The sequence below is a fragment of the Limulus polyphemus genome, unplaced genomic scaffold (assembly GCF_000517525.1).
Source record: "Limulus polyphemus unplaced genomic scaffold, Limulus_polyphemus-2.1.2 Scaffold94, whole genome shotgun sequence".
Classification (NCBI taxonomy): Eukaryota; Metazoa; Arthropoda; class Merostomata; order Xiphosura; family Limulidae; genus Limulus; species Limulus polyphemus.
In genome coordinates, this window is record NW_013665704.1 from 922928 (window position 1) to 930631 (window position 7704).

At 32.9% G+C, this 7704-nt stretch overlaps 1 pseudogene; it reads left to right on the plus strand.

Annotated features, from left to right (window-relative positions):
- The first annotated feature begins 272 nt into the window (after positions 1-272).
- Positions 273-7704, plus strand: part of LOC106469105 — a 57305-nt pseudogene continuing 49873 nt past the window's right edge.

Below are 7704 nucleotides of genomic sequence, written 5' to 3' on the forward strand. Positions count from 1 at the left end.
CGCTATGATTAAGATATTTTCTATGGTGTATTAGATTCAGGTAAGTTGTGATTTAGATGTTCTCTCTGATGTATCAGATTCGGGTAAGTTATAGATTTAGATGTTTTCCACGGTGTATCAAATTTTAAGTAAGTTATAGATTTAGATGTTTTCTATGGAGTATCAGTTTAGGTAAGTTCTGATTTAGATGTTTTCTACGGTGTATTATATTTAGGTAAGTTATGATTAAGGTGTTTTCTATGGTGTATCAGATTTAGGTAAGTTATAGATTTAGACGTTTTCTACGGTATATCAGATGTAGGTAAGTTATACACTTAGATGTTTTCTACTATCTACCAGATTTAAGTAAGTTATGATTTAAATGTTTTCTATAGTGTGCCAGATTTAGGTAGGTTATGATTTAAAAGTTTTCTATGGTGTATCAAATTTAGGTAAGTTATGATTTAGATGTTTTCTACGGTGTATCAGATTTAGGTAAGTTATCATTTAGATCTTTTCTACGGTGTATCAAATTTAGGTAAGTTATGGATTTAGATGTTTTCTATGGTGTATCAGATTTAAGTAAGTTATAGATTTAGATGTGTTCTACGGTGTATTAGATTTAGGTAAGTTATGATTCAGGTGTTTTCAACAGTCTGTCAGATTTACAGATTTAGATGTTTTCTTCAGTGTATCAGGTTTAGGTACGTTATGATTAATATGTTCTCTATGCTGTATGAGAATTAGGTTATGATTTAAAATTATTCTAGGGTGTATCAGGTTTAGGTACGCTACGATTTAGATATTTTCTACAGTTTTATAATTTAGGTAAGTTATGGAATTAGATATTTTCAACGGTGTATCAGATTTAGGTAAGTTATAGATTTAAATGTTTTCTATGGTGTATCAGATTTAGGTAAGTCATAGATTTAGACGTTTTCTACTGTGTATCAGATTTAGACACGTTATAATTTAGATGTTTTCTAGGTGTATCAGATTTAAATAAGTTATAGATTTAGATTTTTTTTTTTTTTACTAGTAGATCGGATTTAGATACGTTCTACATTTAGACGTTTTCAGTGGTAGGTAAGATTTAAGTAAGTTGCTAAACGTCACCGTTTGTTGTTTTTTATGTGCTGTTCAGGTAAGTAGATTATATGTTGGAGCTCATTTGCGTGGTAAATGTTACTGTGGACTTTAACGTTATGATAGTTTATTTACACGCGCAGGGGGGGGGGCAGCTAGATGAAGACTTTGGTATCTCGTGCTGTTTGGAGAAACTGTGAATAAATAATAATAAACTATTGTCACGTTACTCTATTTTTTTCGAATGTTCATTTAACGTACTAATTAATACTGTAGTTTAAAATAAAACCCTGAACAACAAGAATATGACTTGCATACTTTTTGTACAATCAGTTTTGTTCCAGTAATTATCGGTCATTGAACGATAACAAGAGTAAGAACGTTGGCCTAATTTTTTCTGTCGCAAAGATTTAATAGAAATGTCTAGACGTTCTGAAATAGTTATATGGAGCACAATTCTTACTCTTAACTTATGATCAAAGGAAGTTACCTACATAGATGAGATTTAAAATTTAATACGGTAAATGGCTATTGCTAATTTCTAATTCCGGTCTAACTAAGAGTGCGAAGTTTCGTAAATCAGAGACTTAGAATAATTATAATTCACTGATTCATAAGTTCAAAAAGACGTGCAATAAGGCTTGCTTTGTTACTGGTACTGTGTTCTACAAAATTTATAGTCAAACATACTTGAGTATTGGTTTTCAGCTTTGTTATAATGATGCTTTTAGTTTAAGCCTTAAATCTAAATATTTCGTAAAGAATACCAGCTTTTCTTTCCTTTAGATTTTCCCTTTTCGTCATATCTGAGTGTTCGGTTAGAAACTTCTATACAACAAGTAGACCACGTACTTTCCAAAGACATCCACGTAAAGAAGTTTGTTTGTTTTGCTAAGGATGTCGCGCAAAGCTACGAGGGCTGTCTGCACAAGCCGTCCCTAATTTAGCAGTGTAAGACTAGAGGGAAGGCAGCTAGTCATCACCACCCACCGCCAACTCTCGAGCTACTCTTTTACCAACGAATAGTGGGATTGACCGTCACATTATAACGTCCCCACGGCTGAAAGGGCGAACATGTTTGGTTAGACAGGGATTCGAACCCGCGACCCACAGATTGCGAGTCGAGCGCCCTAACCACCTGGCCATGCCGGGCCAAACAAGTTTGACTAAGTGATTTGTGAGCTAAATCAATTCAGAACTTGTAAAAGACAATTTCTTCCTGCTCTGATTCAAACAGCCTCAGAAATATATGACGACCCGTACTTTCGTGCCTGCATTTTGAAACTTACTAAATTCTGCTATTTTAGTTTTTCGATTAATTTTGCTTAAAGCATTTATAAAGTTATTCCTTATCTACATAGACATTTTCACAAAAGAGTATATAATCTTACGTATTAGAAATCAAATTAATAAAATTCACACCACGAAACACATACACTTAATTTCATAATTGTTCTAGAATATCTAGAATACTTTCATATAAAATCATTTGATGGATAAATACTCTAAGTTGAGCTTCAGTTCCATTAGTGTGCTATTTACATAAGCCTAACGGAACTGATATTAGTGCCGATATTCGACATTATCACAATCACTCATTCATAAAGTACATTATTAATGTAGTTCAGTAGTTAGCTTTAACCGCTATAACACTAAATGTCTGAGTTTAGTCCCCGCTGTAGACTACCATTCATGAATTTGCGCTAAAAAGAAGAAGAAGAAGAAGAAAAAAAGCAAGTCGTACAGGATAATTGTAATCATAAAATGACGTATCGATAATAGTAATTTGTATTTCAAAGGAGAAGAATCCAGCGAGAAAGAATATTTGTTGTTACAGTATATGGTAAATATATACAATATTTGAAAATAGCTAATAAGGAACTTCATAAATCAGAGGTTTAAGAAGCATAATAGATAAGGTTATATTCCAACAAGTATACCTTCATAGGAAATATTATTTACAATAATTTATGTATATGGTGCGGCACCTACGGTAAAAGGTGACAATTCCCTGTTAATGCAATGTTATTTTATCTATTCAAAGTTGCAATAATTCAGTGTTCGTAGCTGTAAGGTTGTCAAATATGTGATGTTTATTTGATCTTTTAGCACTTGATAACTTTGTAGTGAGATTACAAGAACGACCCAATCAAAATTAAGATATTAGATGGTTGAAATATGAGAAGAGTGTTAGTGTTTTATTGGATTTACAACATCTCTAAAAAGCTACACCTTTTCCGCAAGAACTTTGTTTGTAGTTAAGCACAAAGCTACATGATACGTTATCTGTGCTGTGTCAATCACGGGTATCGAAACCCGGTTTCTAGCAGAATAAGACCGTAGACACAGCTTTATACAGCAGATTAGATTTTTTTTAATCATACGATAAACAAATAATGATACTTTGTTCTTTATCTTTACTTTAGGTATGATAATTTTTCCTTTCATGGGCTTTATTTAATTTAATATGTATTATCTACTTAATGTATAAATATATTTTGTAAATATATCGATGGTAATACTTTATGTTGACACGCTCATATTTGATAAAAAATGTTTATACCTAATGTTTTACTATCAAGTCTGGTTGTTTGTTTGTAGTTAAGCACAAAGCTGCACAAGGGGTTATCTGTGCTCTGCCCACCACGGGTATCGAAACCCGGTTTCTAGCGTTGTAAATCCGCAGACATGCCGCTGTGACACTGGGGGGGGGGGCTGTTAGGACAGCTTTCAAATTCACTGATTTCAAGCGTTGTAATGGATCATCAATTCTCTAAAGTTCTTCTATTTAACCTATTTCGAATCCCCGTCACACCAAACATGCTCGTCCTTTCAGCCGTGGGGGCGTATAATGTGACGGTCAATCCCACTATTCGTTGGTAAAAGAGTAGCCCAAGAGTTGGCGGTAATGACTAGCTGCCTTCCCTCTAGTCTTACACTGCTAAATTAGGGACGGCTAGCGCAGATAGCTCTCGTGTAGCTTTGCGCGAAATTAAAACCAACCAAACAAACAAATAAATTTAATCTATTAAATAAATTTAACTGTAATCGTTTATATAACTCTTAGTTGAATATGCACACATAAAACCGTTAAACTGTATATTGGAAATATTCAAGACATGGAGTCAGCATTTTTGTATTTTATCTACTTATCTACCCTGTGAACTTTACCTTGTATTTTAAATTATTATCCACCCTGCGAACTTTACCTTCTCTTTTACATTATTATCCACCCTGCGAATTTTACCTTGCATTTTACATTATTATCCACCCTGCGAACTTTACCTTGTATTTTTACATTATTATCCACCCTGCGAACTTTACCTTGTATTTTACATTATGATCCACCCTGTGAACTTTACCTTGTATTTTACATTATGATCCACCCTGTGAACTTTACCTTGTATTTTACATTATGATCCACCCTGTGAACTTTACCTTGTATTTTACATTATGATCCACCCTGTGAACTTTACCTTGTATTTTACATTGTGATCCACCCTGTGAACTTTACCTTGTATTTTACATTATTATTAACCCGAATGACTTTACCTTTTAGAACTCCATAATAGAAAACTGTTGAATGGTTTCTCTCGAAAGGAAAAAAAAAAAGAGTCAGCTAAATTGTTTGTGTATTTGTCTAAAACTATTAACTTCTTTACTTTAGCCCCTTCCCTTTGGCTCAGAAGTAATTATTAAGGCTTATATCGTTAAAAATTGGGTTTTGGTATAAGTGATGAAAAAAGAACAGATAGCCCATTGTGTAGCTTTGTGCTTTCCAACAAGCAAAGAATATTTACCTTGTTGAAAGCGTGTGAAAAACTTTTTTGAAGCTGGTGAAGCATGATTATAATATACTCGTCATTAGACACTAGTCTTAAGCCTATTATATGTTTTAACACTGCGTTCTATATCTAGTCGTCAATGGATACGACGAACATAGTGTCGTTCCTATAGTATTATTGTACGTTATTCTAATTCTTGAAAATAACTTATGAACTAGGCAAAGAATGTAGTGTTTGAAAATATAATAGGCCTAATACTAATATCTTGTACACCGGTGGGAAAGCGGTGAGCCTTACAACGCTAAAACCAGGGGTTCGATTCACATCGGTGGACACAGCAGATAGCTTGATGTGGCTTTGCTATAACAAAACACACACATGACAGGTAAATTAATATTTATCGTGTTTCTTATGAATATAATTGTTTTTTCTGTTCGTGTTTCATATGCAAGTTGTCGGAAAATGAAGAACAAACACTTTTGATAATCTTGATGTTTCTCCTTTTCGTCATGTTTTGCGGTAAAGAATTTTTGAAACTTGTACAATATCATTAACTCGGTGTTAGTACGTACGTGTGTGGATTTTAAGTTACTTTATCTATGTTTATACGTGATTAAATTCTTTGTTTAAACTCTGCTGATTAATTCTTATATACTACAATGTGATATCATTTGTTTACGTATTATGTTTTCTTTTTATGTTGTTGGTTTGCTGCTTTTAATTTTTAATTTTTTTGGTTATTTTTCGTTGATGTAAATAAAATGCTCTTATTTATTGCGTGTAGTGTAACTCTAGTTTACGTTATTTTCAATTTCCATTTATGATCACACACAATATTAAACAAGTGTAAGTCTGGAGTCTGTTGTCTATTATGGTAAGGGAAAATTACACAGTCTTTGTTTTCCATTAACAATTTCTATTTATGATCACACACAACATTAAACAAGTGTAAGTCTGGAGTCTGTTGTCTATTATGGTAAGGGAAAATTACACAGTCTTTGTTTTCCATTAACAATTTCTATTTATGATCACACACAACATTAAACAAGTGTAAGTCTGGAGTCTGTTGTCTATTATGGTAAGGGAAAATTACACAGTCTTTGTTTTCCATTAACATTTCGCTCATTACCATAAATAATATGTATATTCGACTAAACTCATGTGAAAGAATGATTACATCCTTTTTTTTTTGTTTATTTTGTTTTACTATTCATTAGTTTTCTCTCATCAATACTTCCCCCTGAAGCACGAGAAACTGTTTCTAGCATCTAATAAGATATACGTGTAATCCAACTCTTAAAAGCCTCGTTTGTGAACTTAGGAATTTTTATAGGAAAAAGGTACAGTTAACTTATTTTTTTTCCCAACTAACAGGTACAGTCACTGTTATTCAACAGCATTAACTGAATAGACTCAAGCTTAGGGTCCCTCGATGACTCAGCGGTAAGTTTACAGACTTAACACGAAAATCTGGGGTTAGATTACCCACGGCAGATTACCCATTGTGTAGCTTTGCACCAAAAACAACTCAAGCTCAGGCCAGATCATGGCTAGCCTCAAAAAGGAACAGAAATCTTACTGATAATACTGTAGATAATTATTAAAAAAAAATATTTTAACCAACGTTTCGCCTTTACGGCTTCTTCAGGGTTAATACATTCGACTGTTTGATGTCAGAATATTTGTTAAAATAAAACACTTCTCGAGTCTGCCGTAACGTACAGATTATTATTATTGTTCTAATATTATAGTATAGTTATAATACTATACAGCTGTACAAACATATGACATATATTACGTATATGAAACATAAAAATAAAGATAACTACAAAATGTTTTATGATTAACTAACAAACACACACACACAGAGACGGAAAATAGATGCTGTTAAGAAATGAAAGTTGAAAGGATACAAAGTTTACCAGCAGTGTAAAAACAAATTATAAGAATGTGTGATACTCCAAAGTACACAAGTGTTAAACTGAAAGTAATAGTTTTAAGGGTACTGGTATGATTAGTTGTTTTTTAAATGGCGGTTGAGTTGCATATACCATCCTTTGTCTCTGTTCAATTTTGGACTTTTATCATTAATAGGTAAAGCTTCCATAGATTATCTCTCTTTAAAATCTTTGGATTTTTGTAAGATAGAAACTTTAAATGGGTTTTGATTTTCTGTATTCGTATAGGAAATGTTATACTGGAGCGATTTTGTGCTGGTCATACATATACAATGCACTGATGTGTTCTGAGATGCACGTGTGAAAAGGTGGAACGGTTTCTTCTATATTCTGCGTCTCCACATATATTACATATGATTTGATAGACTACATTTTCGATGTGGCACATTTATCCTGCTCCGTTTTCTCTGGCGGAGCAGTGTTTTTTGGCACATTCTGTTTGTGAGTATGAACAATAAACTCATAGCTCTTTCAGTGTTTTACCTGGTTTTTGCATCATGTTGATTGTCAGTTGGGATTGTTTAATGGCTTTACGAATCTTGGTTGTGATGAGTTGTTTATAAAAGATTTAACGTAGATATATTGTAGTTATCTCTAGAATGTTGCCTTCTTACCTATATACCTCATGGGGTTTGTTAGATATACACGACTGTTTCATTTAAATTTAATAAGAGAGTTATGATTCAGATAGTTAAAAAGCCCGAGTGTTAAATTTAGTATTTTTAGAAGCGATAATTTATCGCAGATATGCTTACGTTTACGAATCATTCGTTGCATAGTTAAATCGTTGTGAATTGACGTCATGTTGCTCGAACCTTCTGAATTTTTTCTCGTTGTTTGTAGAAAGTTATATATATATATATAGGTGACCAAGTTAATGCAAGTAAATAAGTTAG